This window comes from Somniosus microcephalus, chromosome 13 (assembly GCF_052327205.1).
Source record: "Somniosus microcephalus isolate GS21.2 chromosome 13, FLI_Smic_1.0, whole genome shotgun sequence".
Lineage (NCBI taxonomy): Eukaryota > Metazoa > Chordata > Chondrichthyes > Squaliformes > Somniosidae > Somniosus > Somniosus microcephalus.
Window position 1 is genome coordinate 196,702,492 of NC_140999.1, and position 23,388 is coordinate 196,725,879.

At 52.0% G+C, this 23,388-nt stretch overlaps 1 protein-coding gene across 5 annotated transcripts in view; it reads left to right on the forward strand.

Annotated features, from left to right (window-relative positions):
- LOC147108957 (CMP-N-acetylneuraminate-beta-galactosamide-alpha-2,3-sialyltransferase 2-like) overlaps nt 1-23,388 on the forward strand; it is a 70,358-nt gene that overhangs the window by 18,903 nt on the left and 28,067 nt on the right. For 3 of the 5 annotated variants that reach the window (XM_086005946.1, XM_086005950.1, XM_086005947.1), the window contains exon 3: nt 13,938-14,129. The exons of 1 other annotated variant lie outside the window; for it this stretch is intronic. The gene's annotated coding sequence lies outside the window, so the exon portion shown is untranslated. Of the gene's footprint in view, nt 1-13,937; nt 14,130-19,836; nt 20,638-23,388 lie in introns of those variants that run through there. One more of the 5 variants, XM_086005949.1, reaches the window with a different exon arrangement.

Genomic DNA, 23,388 nt, shown 5'->3' on the forward strand with positions numbered 1-23,388 from the left:
TCTCCTGTACCCGGACAGTGGCAGGAGGCCGCTGCCCAGCGACTATCGAAAAGCTTGGAGGGAGGTGGCTCACAGAGTGACCTCCAGCAGCATGGTGCCTAGGACCCCTGTGCAATGCAGGAAGAAGTTCAACGACCTCACTCGGGTCGTCAGGGTGAGTACCCTTTTCAGAATCCTCTTCATCCCTGCATGTCCACCTCACTTTATGGCCAATGGGCCCTGAAAACCCCAATGCCCAGCCCTCATCCAGCACCTATGGCCCTTTCAGGAAACTCACATGCACATTCAGCACTTTACACACTGTAAGGGCTATTCAACCATTCGACTTAGTGTGCAGCCCTTATCTTGGCTGCAATGCCTCCCATGGTCGAATAGCCCTTACAGTGTGTAAAGTGCTGAATGTGCGTGTGACTTTCCTGAAAGGGCCATAGGTGCTGGATGAGGGCTGGGCATTGGGGCTATTCGACCATGGGAGGCATTGCAGCCAAGATCAGGGCTGCACACTAAGGGCTATTCCACCATGGGAGGCATTGCAGCCAAGATCAGGGCTGCACACTGTAAGGGCTATTCGACCATGGGAGGCATTGCAGCCAAGATCAGGGCTGCACACTGTACTCAGACCCCGTCCTTTCTCTTGCAGGGCGAGCTGGCGCATAACAGGAGGCAGCAGCAACGGACCGGGGGCGGCCGGCCTCACCTTCAAGCCCTGACCGATCTGGAGCAGCGAGTCCAGCGGATTATGGCAGGCCTGATGATTGGCCCCGTTGCCACTGGAGATGCCGACCCCGTTATGGACAGCACTGGTAAGGTCATCACCTTTTTGACCTCTCTCCTTCCACTTGTTCCTCACACCAGCATCCTTTGCCACCTTCGAGCCAAATCAGTACATTGCAGCACTCATGCCTCCCTTGCTGCCACCCTGTCCTCACGCTAAAGCCACTCTTGTACCTCCCTGCTTTCAGATGCTGATTCACCAGGTGAGGAGGTGGGCCCTCAAGCTGCCACGGTGAGTGATTCTGAAGGCGACGACGAGGAGGAAGCCGGACCATCAGTGCCACCCTCAGCCGAGGCAGCCCATGGCCATAATGAGGACTCGTCTTCCCTGGAGGGGAGCGGGGGGGAATGGTCTGATGAGGGTAAAGCTCCAGGACCCAGCGGGCTGCAGCAACGCGAGGGGGGTAGGGAAGCTCGGCGGCCTTCTCCCCGGAGGGAGAGTCTGACCTCGAGTCCTGCTACAGTGAGCGCAGAAGAGGTGCGGCTCCTTGCTGAAATGAGCGCCCAGGCGGAGCACAGGCACACTGAGCTCATGGCTGCAGTGGCAAGGATGCCCGAATCCATTGAGTCACTGGCAAGGAGTGTCCAGGACTTTGGCGCAGCACAGGCAAGGAGTCTCCAGGACTTCGGCGCAGCACAGATGGCTGCCACGCAATTGCTTAGTGCTGCAATGCAGTCAGTGGCTGGTCTCATGCAGACGCAGATTAAGGCCACACGAGCACTGACTGCTGCCACCCTCACTGGATCGGGCACGAATGGCCGGGGCCCTCGCCGCGCCGCAGCAGGCCAGCAATCTGTGCTTCAGCAGATTGCTCCGCATGCTGCAGTGCTGCCCCGTGGGAGTGCCAGTGTGTCGGCCGAACAGGGAGTTGCTGTCCTCCCTCACGATGACAGCATTCCTGCTGCCAGCGCTGTCACTTCTCCACTGCAGCTGCCACCACCTGTAGGACAGACTGGTGCTGCCCATGCAGAGTTGGAGCAGTCAGCAGCTGGGCCCTCCAGGCCCAGAGCTGGTCCAGGCCGTCCCTCAAGGGCATCTGCAGTCTCAGTTTCTGACACTCAGCAGCCTTCCCCCAGCCTTGCTGCAGCCACTGGGGTCCCATTGCGGAGGAGCTGCAGGGTGGAAAGGGGACAATCTCTCAAGCGAAGCAAATCACCCTCAAAGGGCAAAAAGTAGGAGGTGTGGCAAAATGTTGTTCATTGTTTAATTGAAGGCCGAGGATCGTGGTCATATTTTTGTTACTATTTTGGTCATTGTCTCCAGGTTGTGAGAGCCAGTTATGTGACTGACTGTTTTTTTGGGGGTTTCTCTCTGTTACTTTTTCATGCGGGAAGGGCACATAGTTTGTTAAATAAAGAAGTGTCTTTATTCAGAATGTGCATGTTTGCTCTTTGAACTATTTGTTGCCTTGACCGGCTTAGGGGTTGCGGCACGGTTCCATTCATGTTCTTTCAATGGCAGAAGCCATTCCCTCAGAGGGGGCCTAGAAGCGACTTGCTATAAGCCGCTGACGGACGGCCCTTGCACTTTGTGCTTCCCTCCCGTCTTGGTGCTCGTCCTCCTCCTCCTCCTCCTCTGCTGGTGCTCCAATGTCTGGTGGCAGTGGCTGAGTCCTGAGGATTGCCAGGTTATGCAGCATGCAGCACACAACAACGAAATGGGAGACTCGCTCAGGTGAGTACTGAAGGGCTCCTCCGGAATGGTCCAGACAGCGGAACCGTTGCTTGAGCACGCTGATTGTGTGCTCAATGATGTTCCTGGTAGCTTGATGGCTCTCATTGTATCGTTCTTCTGCAGGGGTGCTGGGCGCACGGAGCGGGGTCATCAGCCACGTGCACAGAGGATAGCCCTTGTCCCCGAGAAGCCAGCCTCCTGGGTGAGCCGGGGCCTCGAAAAGGTCTGCCACAGAAGTCTGGCGCAGGATGAAGGCGTCGTGGCTGCTGCCTGGAAAGCGGGCAATGACAGCGAGTATCAGCCGTCTGTGGTCACAGACCAACTGGACGTTCAACGAATGGAACCCCTTCCGGTTGCGGTAATCCTCGGCATTCTCTTGCGGCGCCCGCAAAGCCACATGCGTGCAGTCAATGGCACCCTGCACCATGGGGAAGCCCGCTATTCTTGCAAAGCCCATTGAGCGCTCTTGCTGCTTGTCCGGGGTCATAGAGTCATAGAGTAATACAGCACGGATAGAGGCCCTTCGGCCCATCGTGTCCATGCCGGCCATCAAGCCCTGTCTAATCTAATCCCATATTCCAGCATTTGGCCCGTAGCCTTGTATGCTATGGCATTTCAAATGCTCATCCAAATGCTTCTTAAATGTTGTGAGGGTTTCTGCCTCCACAACCCTTTCAGGCAGTGAGTTCCAGACTCCAACCACCCTCTGGGTGAAAAAGTTCTTTCTCAAATCCCCTCTAAACCTCCCGCCCTTTACCTTGAATCTATGCCCCCTAGTTATTGACCCCTCTACTAAGGGGAAAAGCTCCTCAGCATCCATCCTATCTATGCCCCTCACAATTTTGTACACCTCAATCATGTCCCCCCTCAGCCTCCTCTGCTCCAAGGAAAACAAACCCAATCTGCCCAGTCTCTCTTCATAGCTGAAGCGCTCCAGCCCTGGTAACATCCTGGTGAACCTCCTCTGCACCCTCTCTAACGCGATCACATCTTTCCTGTAGTGTGGCGACCAGAACTGCACACAGTATTCCAGCTGTGGCCTAACCAGTGTTTTATACAGCTCCATCATAACCTCCTTGCTCTTATATTCTATGCCTCGGCTAATGAAGGCAAGTATCCCATATGCCTTTTTTACCACCTTATCCACCTGTTCCGCCGCCTTCAGGGATCTGTGTACCTGCACACCCAGATCCCTCTGACCCTCCGTCTTGCCTAGGGTCTTTCCCTTCATTGTGTATTCCCTTGCCTTGTTAGACCCCCCAAAGTGCATCACCTCGCACTTTTCCGGGTTAAATTCCATTTGCCACTGTTCCGCCCATCTGACCAACCCATCTATATCGTTCTGCAGACTGAGGCTACCCTCCTCGCTATTTACCACCCTACCAATTTTAGTATCATCCGCGAATTTACTGATCATACCCTTTACATTCATATCCAAGTCATTAATGTAGACCACAAACAGCAAGGGACCCAGCACCGATCCCTGTGGTACCCCACTGGCCACAGGTTTCCAGTCACAAAAACAACCTTCGACCATCACCCTCTGCCTTCTGCCACTAAGCCAGTTTTGTATCCAATGTGCCAAGGCACCCTGGATTCCATGGGCTCTTACCTTCTTGACCAGTCTCCTGTGCGGGACTTTATCGAAGGCCTTACTGAAATCCATGTATACCACATCCACTGCGTTACCCTCATCCACACACCTAGTCACCCCCTCAAAAAATTCAATCAAATTAGTCAGACATGATCTTCCCTTGACAAAGCCATGTTGACTATCCCTGATTAATCCTTGCCTCTCCAAGTGGAGACAAATTTTGTCCCTCAGGATTTTTTCCAGTAATTTTCCTACCACTGATGTTAGGCTCACTGGCCTGTAGTTCCCCGGTTTTTCCCTACTACCCTTCTTGAATAATGGTACTACATTAGCGGTTCTCCAGTCCTCTGGCACATCCCCTGTGGCCAGAGAGGTCCTGAATATATGTGTTAGAGCCCCCGCAATCTCCTCCTTTGCCTCACACAGCAGCCTGGGGTACATTTCATCCGGGCCTGGGGATTTATCCATTTTTAGGCCAGCTAAAACCGCCAATACCTCCTCCCTCTCGATGTTAATATGTTCGAGCATATCACAGTCCCCCCGCCCTATTTCTATGTCTACATCGTCCTTCTCCATAGTGAAAACAGATGCAAAAAATTCATTTAGAACCCCTCCTACATCTTCCGGCTCCACACACAGATTGCCACTTTTGTCCCTAATGGGCCCTATTTTTTCCCTAGTTATCCTTTTACCCTTAATATACTTATAAAACATCTTCGGATTTTCCTTTATTTTGCTCGCCAGTGTTATTTCATGGCCCCTCCTTGATCTCCTAATTTCTTTTTTAAGTATCCCCCTGCACTTTTTGTACTCCTCTAGGGCTTCCTCCGTCTTTAGCCTTTTGTATCTACCAAAAGCCCTCCTTTTTTTCCTAATCCATTCCCGTATATCCCCTGACATCCACGGTTCCCTGTGGTTTTTGGAACCACTCTTGACATTTATGGGAACATGTTGCCCTTGTATGATCTCAATCTCCCTTCTGAAAGCCTCCCATTGCTCCGATGCGGATTTTCCTACAAGTAGCTGATCCCAGTCCATTTTGGCCAGATCCTGCCTTATCCTATTAAAATCGGCCTTCCCCCAATTTAGAACCTTTATTTCCGGCCCATCCCTGTCCTTTTCCATGACCACCTTAAATCTTACCATATTATGGTCACTATCACCAAAGTGCTCACCTACTAGCACTTTTTCCACTTGGCCGGCCACATTCCCTAGAATTAGGTCCAGTACCGCCCCCTCTCTTGTAGGACTTTCTACATGCTGGCTCAAAAAGCTCTCCTGGATGCACTTTAAGAATTCTACACCCTCTGAGCCTTTCACACTTTGACTATCCCAGTTAATATTGGGGAAGTTGAAATCCCCCATTATTATTACCCTATTATTTGCACATTTCTCTGAGATTTGCCTACATATCTGTTCCTCTATTTCCCCCTGACTGTTTGGAGGCCTATAGTACACTCCCAGCAAAGTGCTTGCCCCCTTTTTGTTTTTAAGCTCCACCCATATGGCCTCATTAGAGGACCCTGCTAATATATCATCCCTCCTTACTGCAGTAATTGACTCCTTAATTAATATTGCGACACCCCCTCCTCTTATACCTCCCCCTCTGTCTCGCCTGAAGATTCTGTACCCTGGAATATTGAGCTGCCAGTCTTGCCCCTCCCTCAACCATGTCTCCGTGATAGCAACAATATCATACTCCCATGTGTTTATCAACACCTTCAGTTCATCCACCTTATTTGCAAGACTCCTTGCATTAAAATAGATGCCATCCAGCCTTGCCCTTATATATTTGCCCTGTCTACCAAGCTGACTTGTTTTTTCCTCCATAATTGGCAGCACATCCCCCCCTATTTCAGCTTCCCTCTGTATCCCATCCCCCTGCCAAGTTAGTTTAAACCCCCCCCGACAGTGCTAGCAAACCTCCCCGCAAGGATATTTGTCCCGCTCTGGTTCAGGTGCAACCCGTCCGACTTGTACAAGTCCCACCTTTCCCAGAAGCAGGCCCAGTGATCCAGGAAAGTAAAACCCTCCCCCCTACACCAACTCTTTAGCCACGCATTCATCTGCTCTATCCTCCCATTCCTATACTTACTAGCACGTGGCACTGGGAGTAATCCAGAGATTACACCCTTTGAGGTCCTGCCCTTTAATCTGTTACCTAGCTCCCTAAATTCTTGATGCAGGACCTCATCCCTCTTTTTACCTATGTCGTTGGTACCAATGTGGACCACGACCACTGGCTGTTCACCCTCCCCCTCCAGAATGCCCTGCAGCCGCTCAGTGACATCCTTGACCCTGGCACCAGGGAGGCAACAAACCATCCTGGAGTCACGTTTGCGGCCACAGAAACGCCTATCTGTTCCCCTTACTATAGAATCCCCTACCACTATTGCTCTCCCACTCTTTTTCCCCCCCTCCTGGGCAGCAGGAGCACCCCCAGTGCCAGGAAGTTGGCTGCTGCTGCCTTCCCCTGGTGAGTCATCCCCTCAACAGTATCCAAAGCGGTATACCTGTTTGAAAGGGGGATGTCCGCAGGGGTTCCCTGCACTACCTGCCTGCCTTTGTTGCTCCGCCTGATGGTCACTCCCTGTGCTGCCCTACCCTGAGGCGTGCACAACTCGCTAAACGTGGTATCCACGAGCCTCTCAGCATCGCGCATGCTCCACAACCCATCCACCCGCAGCTCGAGCGCCGCAATGCGGTCTACAAGTAGCTGCAGCTGGATGCATTTCCCGCACACATGGTCGTCAGGGACACTGGCAGCATCCCTGATTTCCCACATGGAGCAAGAGGAGCAGAACACGGGTCTGAGCTCTCCTGCCATGACTTACTCCTTTAATTAATTTAAAAATTAATTCAATACCCCAGTTACAGATATACTCTAGGGCGCTTTATTTACCAACTGTCCCCACTACACCTTAATGTCATGGGGAAGGGAGATGTACTGACGTCTCCTTTTAAAGAGGGCATTCGTGACTTGACGGATGCAGCAATGCACCGCGAACTGGGAGATATTGGCAATGTCCCCAGTAGTGGATTGGAAGGAGCCGGTGGCATAGAAGTTGAGAGCCACTGTCACCTTCACTGCCACCGACAGAGATGTCCTGCTCCTCAGTTGAGGCTGCAGATCTGGCTGAAGCAGGTGGCAGAGCTCAGTGACCACCTCCTTGCTGAGTCGCAGCCTCCGAAAACACTGCTCCTCAGACATGTTGAGGTATGAGAACTGTTGGCGGAAAACCCTGGGAGGGTAAGGTCTCCTGTGCCGACGTCTGTTGGCCCTCCTCCGTCTGGCCATGATTGGCACTCTTGGCGTCTCTGAGCCCTCTCAATGTAATGGAGAAGCCCAACGTTCCAACCCATTGCAGCCCCCATAGTATGTGGCCACTCAAAGTTATGCCGGTGAAAAATCAAACCAACTACAAAGTTCTGGGCCGAAGCCAGAAGTACCTGTGCGAGCGCTGACTCGATGCAGAAAGCTCTCTCCCTTTGTCTCTCTGCAAATCTCTCTCTCTCTCTCACAGAAGGAGTGGTCCAAAAATGGCTACCACAAAGAAGCCAGGAAGAGCCCCCTTTAAATAGCGGCCCCCCAGCCCCACAGCGACTGGGAACCGTTCCAGTCAACCAGTCGCTGGGAGCGCCAGGCGGAAAGGAGGGGGGCGCTACTGAAGTTCCGGTCCGGGGCGCCCCAAGGGCGTTGCACTCTGAAATGACGTCAGGATCTGCGTGCGCAGCTGAGCGGGCGTTGAGGTTTAGCGCCGCCACTCAGTTTTGCGAGGGGCGCAGGTCTCGCCGCGCCCGGGCGCTAGCCGCCTCGCGCCCCACTTATCGCCCTCTTAAGGCGCTAACGGGTGGCGCAACCAACTGAATTTCTCCCCCAAACAGTTTCGAGCTGAGCATCGGGGCTGGGGGAATATTTGGTGCCCGGGTGGAAACACCATCTCGAAGGCGTGGTGCTGCCTGTAGCCCTGATAGCGAGTCAGTGAAGACCTGGAGATTCAGACTCAGACCTTGAAAGGTAAATGAGTTTGAACTGAAGGTGCCTGATACACACTCTGCAGTAAACACACACAGGGGGTGAAATTGGGTATAGCCCCGCTTGGAGCGCTAGAATTGGCGCTGCGCAAAATCTATCACCAGGCGCAACTCATTGCCACCTCGAGTGATATTGGGTTGCATCGCCCCTAAAGGTGATTGCGGCGTAAAATCAGACGCTGCACGGGACTCCCAAGGCGCTAACCTGGCGGCGCTACTCAATATCTGGGCGGCCGGGCGCAGCGCAGGTGCTGTCAATAATCGATGACCACGAGACATGCTGGCGCCGGCCAGCTCTTAAAGGGGCGGGTCATTTAGGATCAGCAGCCACACTCATCGCCCTGTAGGTCTCAAAATCGGCGCTGTGCAATCTGAGGCGTTACAAACTTTGACCAGATGGAGAGCATGAGGCAGAGAGCGGAGCGCTTTACCGATGGGGTATTGGATGCTTTGGTTGGCGCAATGGAGCGCCGGTGAGCAGTGCTGTACCCTGACAATGGCAGGAGGCCTCATCAGAACGAGTACCGCAGAGCTTGGAGGGAAGTTTCGCAAATAGTCAAATCCAGCAGCGTGGTGGCCAGGACTCCTGTGCAATGCAGGAAGAAGTTCAACGATCTCACTCGGGTCGTTAGGGTGAGTGGCTTTTTCCCAATCATCTTCATCCCTCCATCTGCACCTGACTTTATGGCCAGAGGGTGCGCGATGCCCCAATGGCCATCTGTCAGCCAGCACACACGGCCCTTTCTGGGAACACACACGCACATTCCACTCAGGGCATACTGTAAGGGTTGTTCCACCATGGGGGGCATGAGATGACCACTCAGGGCATACTGTAAGGGCTGTTCCACCATGGGGGGCATGAGATGACCACTCAGGGCATACTGTAAGGGCTGTTCCACCATGGGGGGCATGAGATGACCACTCAGGGCATACTGTAAGGGCTGTTCCACCATGGGGGGCATGAGATGACCACTCAGGGCATACTGTAAGGGCTGTTCCACCATGGGGGGTATGAGATGACCACGCAGGGCAGCATGTTTCATCACTTCCTGTCCTTTCTCCTGCAGGCCAAGCTGGCCAGGAACCGGAGGGAACAGATTCGTACTGGAGGAGGCCCTCCTCAGCTGCAGACACTGACGGACCTGGAGGAAAGAGTCCACCAGATTGTTGGAAGCCGGATGATTGGTCCTGTCACCACTGGAGCTGCCGACCCTATTGTGCACAGCGATGGTAAGGTCATCACCTTTTTGAACTGCCTCCTTCCACTTGTTCCCCCCACCAGCATGCTTTTTCACTCTGGACCCATGTCAGAGCATTGCAGCATTCATGCATCCCTTGCTGCCACCCTGTCCTTTCGCTAAAGCCACTCTTCAACCTCCCTGCTTTCAGATGCTGCATCACCAGCTCGGGAGCCGGGCCATCAAGCTGCCAGGGACACTGACTCCGGAGGCGACGAGCAGGAGGAAGCCGGACCATCCGTACCACCCTCAGGCGAGCCAGCCCATCTGCAGACTGGGGATAGTGCTTCCCTGGAGGGGAGCGGGGGGGATGGCTCTGAGGAGGAACCAGTTGCAGGAACCAGCGGGCTCCAGCAACGCAAGGTGGGTAGGGAAGCTCGGGAGCCGTCTCCCCGGAGGGCGCGTCAGGCCACGATGACTGCTGCACAGAGCGCAGAAGAGGTGCATTCCCTCGCAGAAATGAGCGCCCAAGCTCGGCTCAGGCACACTGAGCTGATGGCTGCAGTGGCAAGGATGCCTGAATCCATCGAGACACTGGCAACGAGTGTGCAAGACTTAGTGGCAGCACAGGCGAGGAGTGTACAAGACTTCGGGGCAGCACAGGCGAGGAGTGTACAAGACTTCGGGGCAGCACAGGCGAGGAGTGTACAAGACTTCGGGGCAGCACAGGCGAGGAGTGTACAAGACTTCGGGGCAGCACAGGAAAGGAGTGCCCAGGGCTTGACCGAAGCACTGGAAAGGAGTGCCCAGGGCTTCACCGAAGCACTGGCACCTGCCATGCAAGTGCTGAGTGCTGCCACGCAGTCACTCACTGGCCTCATGCAGAGGCAGATTGAGGCCACGCAAGCACTGACTGCTGCCACCCTCGATGGATCAGGCAGGATTACCTGGGGCCCTTGCAGCACCACAGCAGGCCAGCAATCTGTGGACCAGCCGATTGGTTCGCATGCTGCCCCCTCAGAGTGCCAGTGTGTCGGCCGACCACGGAGCAGGTGTCCGCTCTCAGGATGTCAGCATTCCTGATGCCACCGCTGGCACGTCTCCACTGCAGCTGCCACCACCTGCAGGACAGACTGCTTCCACCCATGCCCAGCTGGAGCAGTCAGCATCCGGGCCCTCCAAGCCCAGAGTCCATCCAGGCCGTCCCTCGGGGGCATCTGCGCTTTCGGACAGTCAGCAGGCGTCCCCCAGCCTTCATGCAGCCACTGGGGTCCCATTACGGAGGAGCTGCAGGGAGGGAAGGGGCCGTTCTTGCAAGAGAAGTAGATCACCATCAAAGGGGAAAGAGTAGAAGGTGCTGCTGAGACGTCTAGAAATCAAGGCCGTGGATGCTGGTCTGAATGTTAGTAATGTTTTGGATAGTCTCCCGGGTGTGCGAGCCACTTGGTCTGAATGTTAGTAATGTTTTGGATAATCTCCCGGGTGTGCGAGCCACTTGGTCTGAATGTTAGTAATGTTTTGGATAGTCTCCCGGGTGTGCGAGTCACTTGGTCTGAATGTTAGTTATGTTTTGGATAGTCTCCCGGGTGTGCGAGGCACTTATGTGTTAGTTTGTTAGTTAAGCTTTCTGGTGCCATTGCTTTGTCATGTTGGAAGGAAGCACATTTTTCAAAATAAACAAATTATTTTATTGACATTGGCCATGTCTGCTCTTTACATTCATACTGGCCTTCATAGGCTTTGGGTTATCCGAATGGTTCCATTCCTGGTGTTCGATTGGCACCAATCATTCCGTGAGAGGGGCCTAGAACTGACTTCTTATCAGCCTCTGACGGACGGCCCTTCCAGTTTCTGGGACCCTCCCGTCTTGGTCCTCCTCCTCCTGCTCCTCCTCCTCCTCCTCCTGCTCCTCCTCCTCCTCCTCCTCCTCTGCTGGTCCTTCAATGTCTGCTGGCATTGGCTGGGTGTGCAGGGTGGCGAGGTTATGGAGCATGCAGCAGACAACGACGAAGTGGGAGACTCGCTCTGGTGAGTACTGCAAGGCGCCTCCCGAATGGTCCAAACAGCGGAACCGCTGCTTCAGCATGCCGATTGTGTGCTCCACAATGTTCCTCGTCGCCTGATGGCTGACGTTGTAGTGCTCTTCTGCAGGGGTGCTGGGCGAACGGAGCGGGGTCATCAGCCATGGGCACAGAGGATAGCCCTTGTCACCGAGAAGCCAGCCTTCTGGGTGAACCGGGGCCTCGAAAAGGTCAGCGGCTGAAGTCTGGCGCAGGATGAATGCGTCATGGCTGCTGCCTGGGAACTGAGCATTGACCGCAAGGATCAGCTGCCGGTGGTCACAGACCAGCTGCACATTCAAGGAGTGGAACCCCTTGCGGGCGCGGAACTCCTCCGGATTCAAAACAGGCGCCCGCAAAGCCACGTGCGTGCAGTCAATGGCGCCCTGCACCATGGGGAAATCCGCTATTGCCGCGAAGCCCTCTGCGCGCTCCCGCTGCTTGTCCAGTGTCACAGTGAAGGAGATGTACTGCCGCCACCTTTTAAACGGGCATCTGTTACTTGCTGGATGCAGCTATGCACCACAATCTGGGAGATGTTGGCAATGTCCCCAGTTGCTGCCTGGAAGGAGCCGGTCGCATAGAAATTCAGTGCTACTGTAATCTTGACAGCCACCGACAGAGAGGTCCTGCACCTTATCTGCGGCTGAAGATCTGCCTGAAGCAGGTGGCACAGCTCAGTCACCACCTCATTTCTGAATCGCAGCCTCCTAAGACACTGCTCCTCCGACATGTTGAGGTTAGAGAACTGCTGCCTGAATACCCTGGCAGCGTAAGGTCTGGTGTGGCGATGTCTGTTGGCCCTCCTCCGTCTGGCCATTCCTGGCCCCCTCTCCCTCCATCTCTATGCCCTTTCCAGATGGTCGAGCAGCAGGATGTTCCCCTCCAAAGCAGCCCCCATAATAATAGGTAACAAGAAATTATACAGGGTGTAAAGGCTCACCAGCAGCAGGGTGATGGTCCTCTGGCAGCGCTGGGTCACTAGTGATATGGCTCTCGGAGTGCAACTCTGTGAAAATCCCAAAGAAGTTGTGCTCCCAAAATGGCTGCCGCTTTTATACCAGTGCAGTCCCCTTTAAAGAGCGCACCCCTAAGCCCGAGAGCGACTGGGGAACGTTCCAGTAAGCTGTCCTTATTAGCGGCAGGCGGAACAAAGGGGCGCACCACTGAATTTCCGGTCCGGGGCGCCAAAAAGGCATTGCACACTGAAATGACGTCATGATCTGCCTGCGCCCGCGAGCGGCCACTAAGATTTAGCGCCGGCGCTAAAAGCCACTCAATATGGCAAGAGTCGCTGGGTTCACTGCGCCCGGCCGAAAATTGGCTAACGCCCCACTTCTCGGCCTCTTTAGGCGCTAATCACTGGCGCTACCAACCGAATTTCTCCCCCACAGGGTTTTATTGGGTTGACATGAGACGAGAAGCACAGAGAGCGGTCTTGCAGTATAAAGAACATAACGCAGACTCATTTCCTGTGGAAAGGTTTCGCTTGTCAGTGTGAATCTCTAGCTCCTCCCATCCACATCAGTGGGTGGTCTGTGCAGACCCAGACTCCGGGGATCCAGGGGCAGCTAGACTGGTCACAGCAACCCGATACAAGATCAGCAAAGTCTCTTAGCACAGTGGCACTCTGGCTCCAAGCAGGGTATGTCCGAGAGCTCTCCCGCCGCAGTATTGTCTGGTATTCTCCGCAGCCTTGCTTACCGTTTTTCTTGTTTGACAAGTTCAGCTGCCACTGCTGATCCTTTGCTGTAACGCACCTGGAAGGGGTGTTTGGGGCCCTGGACAGTGGGGAGGGGGGAGGTATAGGGGCAGGTGTTACATCTCCTCCGCTTTTTTCCCAGCGATTTACTTGTACTTCTCGCAATCTAGTATACTGTATTCGCTGCTCACGATGCGGTCTCCTCTACATTGGGGAGACCAAACGCAGATTGGGTGACCGCTTTGCGGAACACCTCCGTTCAGTCCGTAAGGGTGACCCCGAGCTTCCGGTCGCCTGTCATTTCAATTCACGGCTCCATTCCCACTCGGACCTCACCGTCCTTGGCCTCTTGTACTGTTCCACGGAAGCTCAACGTAAACTCGAGGAGCAGCACCTCATCTTCCGATTAGGCAGTCTGCAGCCTTCCGGACTCAATATCGAGTTCAACAATTTCAGATCATAACCTCGGCCCCTATTTCATTTTCACTTATATTTTTCCACTCCTTTCCTTTCCCCCCCCCCCCTTTCCTTTTGTTTCTCTCTCACACCTGGCAGCTATCTTTTGCCCTGCCAGTACACTTTACACCTAATCACAGCCTATTACCATCTCGTCTAGCTTCTAATCTCTTTTACTTCTTTTGGTTCTTTTATTCTTTTGTCCGATCGCAGCCCTGCCTTCGATCTAGTTCCTTTTCTCTCCAGTTTTGAAGAAGGGTCAAACCCGAAACGTCAACTCAAATTTCTCTCCACGGATGTTGCCTGACTTGCTGAGTTTTTCCAGCATTTTCTGTTGTTATTTCGGATTTCCAACATCTGCAGTATTTTGCTAAAGATATTTGGCATTTTTTTTGACGGTATAAATGCCACCTGTGATTCAGGCTGCAGGGCGAATGGTTTCAGTATTTCTTGTCCTTTATAGCTGGTGTTCTTCTCACTGCCATGCAGTCAGTGACTGCTCAACCTCTAAAGCTAAAGAGTCCTATCGCTGGCCCCTTTGCGAAGCTGGATTGTGAATGAGCTCAGGAAGCGAGAGCACTGTGGTCAGTTCCTCCAGGCGCACAGCGGATAAACCGACAGGTCCAGAAAGGGAGTGGAGGCTGCCTTCTAAAAGGTAAGTTGAATATTTTGTTACTGCCTTATTGTGGAGCCGGGAGGAGACGGGGTGGACCCCCCAGAATCCACAATAAAACCATGTCCGCTGTCAGCTCCCCCCGCCACTCCTCCCCTGCCCCCTCCCCCGCTCCTCCTCCTCCCCCTCCTCCCTCTTACCCCCCTCCCTTTTACCACCCCTCCCTTTTACCACCCCTCCCTCTCGCCCCCCTCCTCCTCCACCCTCTCCCCCTCCTCCTCCACCCTCTCCCCCTCCTCCTCCCCCTCCCCCTCCTCCTCCTCCCCCCTCTCCCCCCTCCTCCACCCTCTCTCCCCTCCTTCCCCCCTCCTCCTTCCCCCCTCCTCCTTCCCCCCTCCTCCACCCCCCTCACCTCCTCCCCCCTTCCTCCCCCTTCTCCCCTTCTCCTTCTCCCCTTCTCCTTCTCCCCCCTCCCCTTCTCCCCCCTCCCCTTCTCTCCCCCCTCCCCTTCTCTCCCCCTCCCCTTCTCCCCCCTCCCCTTCTCTCCCCCCTCCCCTTCTCTCCCCCTCCCCTTCTCTCCCCCTCCCCTTCTCTCCTCCCCTTCTCTCCCCCTCCCCTTCTCCCCCCTCCCCTTCTCTCCCCCCTCCCCTTCTCTCCCCCTCCCCTTCTCCCCTCCCCTTCTCTCCCCCCTCCCCTTCTCTCCCCCTCCCCTTCCCTCCCCCCTCCCCTTCTCTCCCCCTCCCCTTCTCTCCCCCTCCCCTTCTCTCTCTCCTCCCCCCTTTCCCCCTCTCCTCCCCCCTCCTCCCATCCTCCCCTCTTCTCCCCCTCCCCCCTCCTCCCCCCTTACCCCCTTCCCCCTCCTCCCTCTCCTTCCCCCTCCTCCCCCTTCCCCCACCTCCCCCCACCTCCCTCCTTCCCCCTCCCCCTCCCTCTTCTCCCCCTCCCTCTTCTCCCCCCGCCCCTCCCCCCACTCCTCCCCTGCCCCCTCTCCTCCCCCCTCCTCCCATCCTCCCCTCTTCTCCTCCTCCCCCCCTCCTCCCCCTTCCCCCCTCCCCCCCTTCCCCCCCTCTCCTCCCTCCCTCCTCCCCTCTTCACCCCTCCCTCTTCTCCTCCCCCCTCTCCACTCCTCCCCCCTCTCCACCCCTCCCCCCAACACCCACTCCCCCTCCCCCCCCCCACTCCCTCCTCCCCCTCCACCTCTTCCCCCCTCCCCCCCTTCCCCACTCCTTCCCCCCTCCTTCCTCTCCTCCCCCCCTTCCCCCCTCCTTCCCTTCCCCCCTCACCTCCCTCCCTCCTCCCCTCTTCACCCCTCCCTCTTCTCCCCCCACCCCCCTCCCCCCCACTCCTCTCCTCCTCCCCTCCCCCCCACTCCCTCCTCCCCCTCCACCTCCTCCCCCACACTCTCCCCCCCCCCCACTCCCTAAGAAAGGAGGGAGAGAGAAAACGGGGAACTACAGACCTGTTAGCCTCACATCAGTCGTTGGGAAAATGCTGGAATCTATTATAAAGGATGCAATAACTGGGCACTTAGAAACTAATAGTAAGATTGGGCAGAGTCAACATGGATTTATGAAAGGGAAATCCTGTTTGACAAAGCTATTGGAGTTCTTTGAGGATGTAACTAGTGGAGTAGACAAAGGGGAACTGGTAGATGTGGTGTATCTGGATTTTCAGAAGGCCTTCGATAAGGTCCCACACAAGAGGTTGGTGAACAAAATTACGGCACATGGAATTGGGGGTAATATATTAGCATGGATTGAGAATTGGTTAACAGACAGAAAACAGAGTAGGGATAAACGGGTCTTTTTCAGGATGGGAGGCTGTGACTAGTGGGGTACCACAAGGATCGGTGCTTGGGCCCCAGCTATTCACAATCTATATCAATGATTTGGAAGAGGGGGCTAAATGTAACATTTCCAAATTTGCTGATGATACAAAGCTAGGTGGCAGTGTCAGTTGTGAAGAGGATGTGAAGAGGCTTCAAGGGGATCTTGACAGGCTCAGTGAGTGGGCGAGAACATGGCAGGTGGAATATAATGTGGATAAATGTGAAGTTATCCACTTTGGTAGAAAAAACAGAAAGGCAGAGTATTTCCTAAATGGTGAAAGATTGGTGAATGCAGATGCTCAAAGGGACCTGGGTGTCCTTGTACATGAGTCACTGAAAGTGAATGTGCAGGTGCAGCAAGCCATTCGGAAGGCAAATGGTATGCTGGCCTTCATTACAAGAGGATTTGAGTACAGGAGTAAAGAAGTCTTACTCCAATTATATAGGGCCTTGGTGAGACCACACCTGGAGTACTGTGTACAATTTTGGTCTCCTTACCAGGAAGGATATATTTGCCATAGAGGGAGTGCAATGTAGGTTCACGAGATTGATTCCTGGGATGGCGGGACTGTCGTATGAGAAGAGATTGAGTAAACTTGGCATGTATTCTCTTGAATTCAGAAGAATGAGAGGGGATCTCATTGAAGCATACAAAATTATTACAGGGCTTGATGGGGTGGATGCTGGGAGAATGTTTCCCTCGGCTGGGGAGTCTAGAACCAGGGGCCACAGCCTCAGGATAAAGGGTTGGCCATTTAGGACTGAGATGAGAAGAAATTTCTTCACACAGAGGGTGGTGAATCTTTGGAATTCTCTACCCCAGAGGGCTGTGGAGGCTCAGTCATTGGGTATATTCAAAACAGAAGTCGAAAGTCGATAGATTTCTGACTAGTAAGGGCATCAAGGGATATGGTGATAGGGCCTGTGAATGGAGTTGAGGCAGAAGATCAGCCATGATCTCATTGAATGGTGGAGCAGGCTCGAGGGGCCGTGTGGTGGAGCAGGCTCGAGGGGCCGTCTGGTGGAGCAGGTTCGAGGGGCTGTGTGGTGGAGCAGCCTCGAGCGGCCGTGTGGTGGAGCAGGTTCGAGCGGCCGTGTGGTGGAGCAGGCTCGAGGGGCCGTGTGGTGGAGCAGGCTCGAGCGGCCGTGTGGTGGAGCAGGCTCGAGGGGCCGAATGGCTGACTCCTGCTCCTATTTCTTATGTTCTTGTGAAGTTTCTGCTGATGTGTTGCCAAACATTGAAATCTTTATTTTCCACACTTTGCCTTCTTGGACATATTTGTGTGCACCTTTGGAAGTGGCTTAGTGAGTTGCAGTGAATGGTGAGACATAAGGGTACCCACCCCCCCCACCCCTGCAATGGTGATGAGTGTGAAAGGAATGGCTTGGGCATTGTAGGGATGCTTTATGGTGTAAATGTGGGGTGGTGCCAACCTGGTGCATCATGTGGCATCCAGGGTGTACAGCGTCAAGTGAAGTAAATCTGGCCATGGTGAGACCATCCCTGGCGTCCTGGGCAACAGTGTGGCCGGGTGCTGATGCCCCGTGTCCTGTGCAGCATCAGGTGATTGCGGCGTAGGTTGGTGGTGTTGTTGGTGATGCTGGTGTGCCTGGTGATGTTGGTGTTGGGGCTGATCGTGGTGACATTTTTTCAAGGGCACCAATGCTGCTGGAATAGATGACAGGTGAAATTGAGATGAAAGAAGCAATCTGTCAATGGTGAGAGTGGTTGCTCCAAGGAGGTGACAGTGAATAGAGAGTTTACTCCAAACACTTCAAAACTGCATAAAGCTGAAAAATGTATTCCAAATCCTGAAGGCTCCAGCTTCTAACATTGAAAAGTGAACAGCTGTGAAATGGTAGCTTTTATACCACTTTTGCAGCTATCAACTATTCAGAGAAATGGAGTCATTGAGAACCGACATTGGGATACCGACCTGCTGTCAATCTTTTTGATTTTGACAGCGGACTCGCCTCCGAACCTGCCCGCAAAATTCCGGCCAAGGTATTTGTTTAATTTCTCTGCCAGTTCCTTATTCCCCATTATAATTTCTCCTGTCTCAGCCTGTAAGGGACCCACATTTACTTTCGCTAATCTTTTCCTTTTTACATACCTTATAGAAGCTTTTACAGTCTGTTTTTATGTCTCTCGCTAGTTTACTCTCATAATCTATTTTCCCTTTCTTTATCAATTTCTTGGTCCTCCTTTGCTGAATTCTAAAATCCTCCCAATCCTCAGGCTTACTCTTTTTGGCAACATTATATGCCTCTTCCTTTAATATTATCTTTAATTTCTCTTGTTAGCCACGGTTAGACTATTTTTCCTGTGGTGTTTTTATTCCTTAAGGGGCATATATTCATTGCGAATTATGAATTATTTCTTTAAATGTTTGCCATTGCTTTTCTACTGTCATATCTTTTAATCTAGTTTCACTACCTACCTTAGCCAACTCGCCTCTCATACATACCTAGTTTGCCTTGTTCAAATTTAGGACCCTAGTTTCGGACTTAACTAAGTCACTCTCAAACTCAACATAAAATTCTATCATATTATGATCACTGCTCCCCAGAGGCTCCTTTACTAACCCTGTCTCATTGCACAGTACTAGATCTAAAATAGCCAATTCCCTCATAGGTTCCTTGACATACTGATCTAGAAAACTATCTTGAATGCATTCCATGAACTCTTCCTCTGCATTATTTCTGCAAATTTGGTTTGCCCAGTCTATATGAAAGTTAAATTCCCCCATGATTACTGTATTACCCTTGTTACATGTAACTCTAATTTCCTGATTTATACTCTGCCCGCCACTACAACCACTGTCAGGGGGCCTATAGACTACTCCCACTAGTGTTTTCTGCCCCTTGTTGTTTCTTAGCTCCACCCAAACTGATTTTACATTTTGTTTTTCCGAGCCAAGATCCTTTCTCTACTGTCTTTATTCCTTCCTTTTTGATCAGGGCTATCACTCCTTCTTTTCCATTCTGCCTGTCTCTTCTAAAAGTCAAATATCCTGGAATATTTAGTTCCCAACTTTGGTCACTCTGCAACCACGTCTCTGTAATGGCTATTAAATCAAACCCATTTATTTCCCTCTGCACTATTAATTCATCCAGTTTGTTGTGAATGCTTTGTGCATTCAGATATAGTACCTTTAGCTTTAACTTTTTTCTATTTTTCCCTGTCAGCTGTGGCTCAGTTGGCAGCACCCTCGCCTTTGAGTCAGAAGGTTGTGGGTTCAAGTCCCACTCCAGAGACTTGTGCACAAAAATCTAGGCTGACATTTCAGTGCAGTACTGAGGGAGTGCTGCACTGTTGGAGGGGCAGTACTGAGGGAGCGCTGCACTGTCGGAGGGGCAGTACTGAGGGAGCGCCGCACTGTCGGAGGGGTGGTACTGAGGGTGTGCCGCACTGTCGGAGGGGCAGTACTGAGGGAGCGCCGCACTGTAGGAGGGGCAGTACTGAGGGAGCGCCGCACTGTCGGAGGGGCAGTACTGAGGGAGTGCCGTACTGTCGGAGGGGCAGTACTGAGGGAGCGCCGCACTGTCGGAGGGGCAGTACTGAGGGGGCGCCGCACTGTCGGAGGGGCAGTACTGAGGGAGCGCCGCACTGTCGGAGGGGCAGTACTGAGGGAGCGCCGCACTGTCGGAGGGGCAGTACTGAGGGAGTGCTGCACTGTCGGAGGGGCAGTACTGAGGGAGCGCCACACTGTCAGAGGGGCAGTGCTGAGGGAGCGCCGCACTGTCGGAGGGGCAGTACTGAGGGAGCGCTGCACTGTTGGAGGTGCAGTTTTTTGGATGAGACGTTAAACCAAGATCCCGTCTGTTCTCTCAGGTGGACGTAAAAGATCCCATGACACTATTTCGAAGAAGGGCAGTGGAGCTATCCCTGGTGTCCTGGGGCCAATATTTATCCCTCAATCAACATCACAAAAACAGATGATCTGGTCATTATCACATTGCTGTTTGTGGGATCTTGCTGAGCTCATAATTGGGTGCCATGTTTCCTACATTACAACAGTGACTACACTTCAAAAAGTACTTCAATGGCTGTAAAGAGCTTTGGGACGCCCGGTGGTCGTGAAAGGCGCTATAGAAATGCAAGCCTTTCTTTCTTTCTTTGCTGTCAGTTTAGTCACTAATGCCCTATTGCCTTTATTAATCTCTCTGTCCTTTCCTGACCCACTCTGCTTATCTTTACCCAGATCACTACTCTGCTCTACAGCCTTGACATTTCTCTTACTGCTTTTGAATTGACCCTTTCCTGAATCCTCCCCCCCCCCTTCATTAGTTTAAAGCCCTATCTACTGCCCTATCTGGAGTGCTCTTGCACAGAGCTGGCACAGGCTCAACAGGACAAATGACCTCCTACTATGCTGTAATGATTCTATGATTAATTCGAGCCCTTACAGTCTTTGCAAGTTGAATACGGTAGCACAAGGTTATAATAGTTAATAATAAACCAGATCTCCATTTTGCAATATTTTCCATGTTGTCCTAATTACACAGGGGCCTCACATTACTTATTATTCCCGTCAGTACTTGCAAAATATTCACAAACCTCTTCACCTTGAAGCACTGCTAGATTTCAGTGACTATCAGTAGTGGCACCTGAACCCTCACTAGTAAGGACAGGAAGAGAACATGTCTTGTTACTCTACTACTCAACAAGGTGAACTTTTCTGGCATTATTTCCTTGCCTGAGGCACAGAACTAACCACGGTGAGATGATAATGATTGCAAGCACTGTTAACATTCCATTTATATTTATTTTGTGTTTATTAAAAAGACAATACAGTGCGTGTTTATCAGTGCAATCATTTCAGTGATATTATGCAAATAAAGTAGATTTGATTTCTGTAAAACTGAAGTAACTGCAGTAAGAAAGCGATAGGAGTTTGAGAACTATTGTAAGCTTTCTTGTTTCAAGTTTATGAATGTAATAGCACTTGACGTACAGTAGATACTTAAAACAGTAATAGCCAACAATTTTCAAGAAGGATAGTAGGGATAAACCAGGGAATTACAGGCCAGTGAGCCTAACATCAGTGGTAGGGAAATTATTGGAAAAAATTCTGAGGAACAGAATTAGTCTCCACTTGGAGAGGCAGAGATTAATCAAGGATAGTCAGCATAGCTTTGTCAGGGGGAGATCATGCCTGACCAATTTGATTAAATTTTTCGAGGGGGTGACTAGGTGTGTGGATGAGGGTAGTGCAGTTGGTGTAGTCTACATGGACTTCAGTAAGGCTTTTGACAAAGTCCCGCATGGGAGACTGGTCAAGAAGGTAAGAGCCCATGGGATCCAGGGCAATTTTATTTATTGGATCCAAAATTGGCTTAGTGGCAGGAGGCAGAGGGTGATGGTCAAAGGTTGTTTTTGTGACTGGAAGCCTGTGTCCAGTGGTGTACCACAGGGATTGGTGCTGGGTCCTTTGCTGTTTGTAGTGTATATTAATGATTTAGATATGAATGTAGGAGGTATGATCAGTAAGTTCGCAGATGACACGAAAATTGGTGGAGTGGTAAAGAGAGAGGAGGGAAGCCTCAGGCTACAGGACGATATAGACGGGTTGGTTAGATGGGCAGAACAGTGGCAAATGGAATTTAACCCTGAAAAGTGTGAGGTGATGCATTTTGGGAGGACTAACAAGGCAAGGGAATACACAATGAATGGTAGGACCCTAGGAAGGACAGAGGATCAGAGGGACCTTGGTGTGCATGCACATAGATCCCTGAAGCAGCAGGACAGGTAGATAAGGTGGTTAAAAAGGCATATGGGATACTTGCCTTCATTAGCTGAGGCATAGAATATAAGAGCAGGGAGGTTATGATGGAGCTGTACAAAATGCTAGTTAGGCCACAGCTGGAATACTGTGTGCAGTTCTGGTCGCCACACTATAGGAAGGATGTGATTGCATTGGAGAGGGTGCAGAGGAGATTCACCAGGATATTACCTGGGCTGGAGCGCTTCAGCTATGAAGAGAGACTGGACAGGCTGGGGTTGTTTTCCTTAGAGCAGAGAAGGCTGAGGGGGAATGATTGAGGTGTACAAAATTATGAGGGGCATAGATAGGGTAGATAGAAAGGAACTTTTCCCCTTAGTAGAGGAGCTAATAACAAGGGGGCATAGATTCAAGGTAAGGGGCAGGAGGTTTAGAGGGGATTTGAGGAAAAACTTTTTCACCCAGAGGGGGGTTGGAATCTGGAACTCACTGCCTGAAAGGGTGGTAGAGGCAGGAACCCTCACAACATTCAAGAAGCATTTAGATGAGCACTTGAAACGCCATAGCATACAAGGCTACGGACCAAGTGCTGGAAAATGGGATTAGAATAGACAGGGATTGATGGCCGGCGCAGACACGATGGGCCGAAGGGCCTCTTTCTGTGCTGTATAACTCTATGACTCTAATTTTATAAACTGCTGACATAGAAAATATAAAGCTCAGGTTTATCCCTGGTTTGGAAATTTAAAAATATTATGCAAAGATTTTAAAGTGAATACTTGTATTTGTGTGCAGTGTGACTCAGTCAAGTGACAACTCAGAGTTCTTGGACAAGACACCAATAGGCAGCAGCCAGTATGTTTGAGCAATAGATCAGATTTATTAAGCTTACAGCGTAATCAATACTTAACATTAGGCGATAGTGACGAATAGCTCACAGCCCTCGGTCTCTGGAGCCCTTCGGACACAGGCAACGTCATCGCAGGTCTGTGCCTTATCTTCGCAGCAAAACTCTGCGTGAAACTGTCCTTTGAATCTCAAGGTTTTAACCCATTCCTTATCAACAGTTCGTTTGGCCAGTGTCCATATATGGTCTTTAACAAAATCATCTTTTTTAATTGGTTCTAATGGTCAAAATACCATTTTCACTCAGGTTAAGGCTAGTAACCTGGCCACTCCTTTTCCAGTACACTTCCATTAGCCCTGTTCTGCTGTCGTGTTATCTTGTTTATAGCTTTTCACCCCATTGGAATTTACTTTATCCCTTTCATTTCTAGCTTCAAGCAGTACAAGGCTGTTCTCTACCAAGGGCCCAGCCCATTTCAGCGCTAGTCATAGAAACATAGCAGATAGGAGCAGGAGTAGGCCATTCGGCCCCTCGAGCCTGTTCCACCATTTAATGAGATCATGGTTGATCATCCAAATTCAGTACCCTGTCCCTGCTTTCTCCCCATATCCCTTGATCCCTTTAGCCTTAAGAAATATATCCAACTCCTTCTTGAATATATTTAATAAGTTGGCCTCAACTGCCTTCTGTGGTAGAGAATTCCACAGGTTCATCACTCTCTAGGTGAAGAAATTCCTCCTCATCTCTGTCCTAAATGGCTTACCCCTTATCCTTAGACTGTGACCCCTGGTTCTGGACTCCCCCACCATCGGGAACATCCTTCCTGCATCTAGTCTGTCTAGTCACAGAATCACAGAATCCCCACTGTGCCATTTCGGCCCACCGAGCCTGCACCGACAC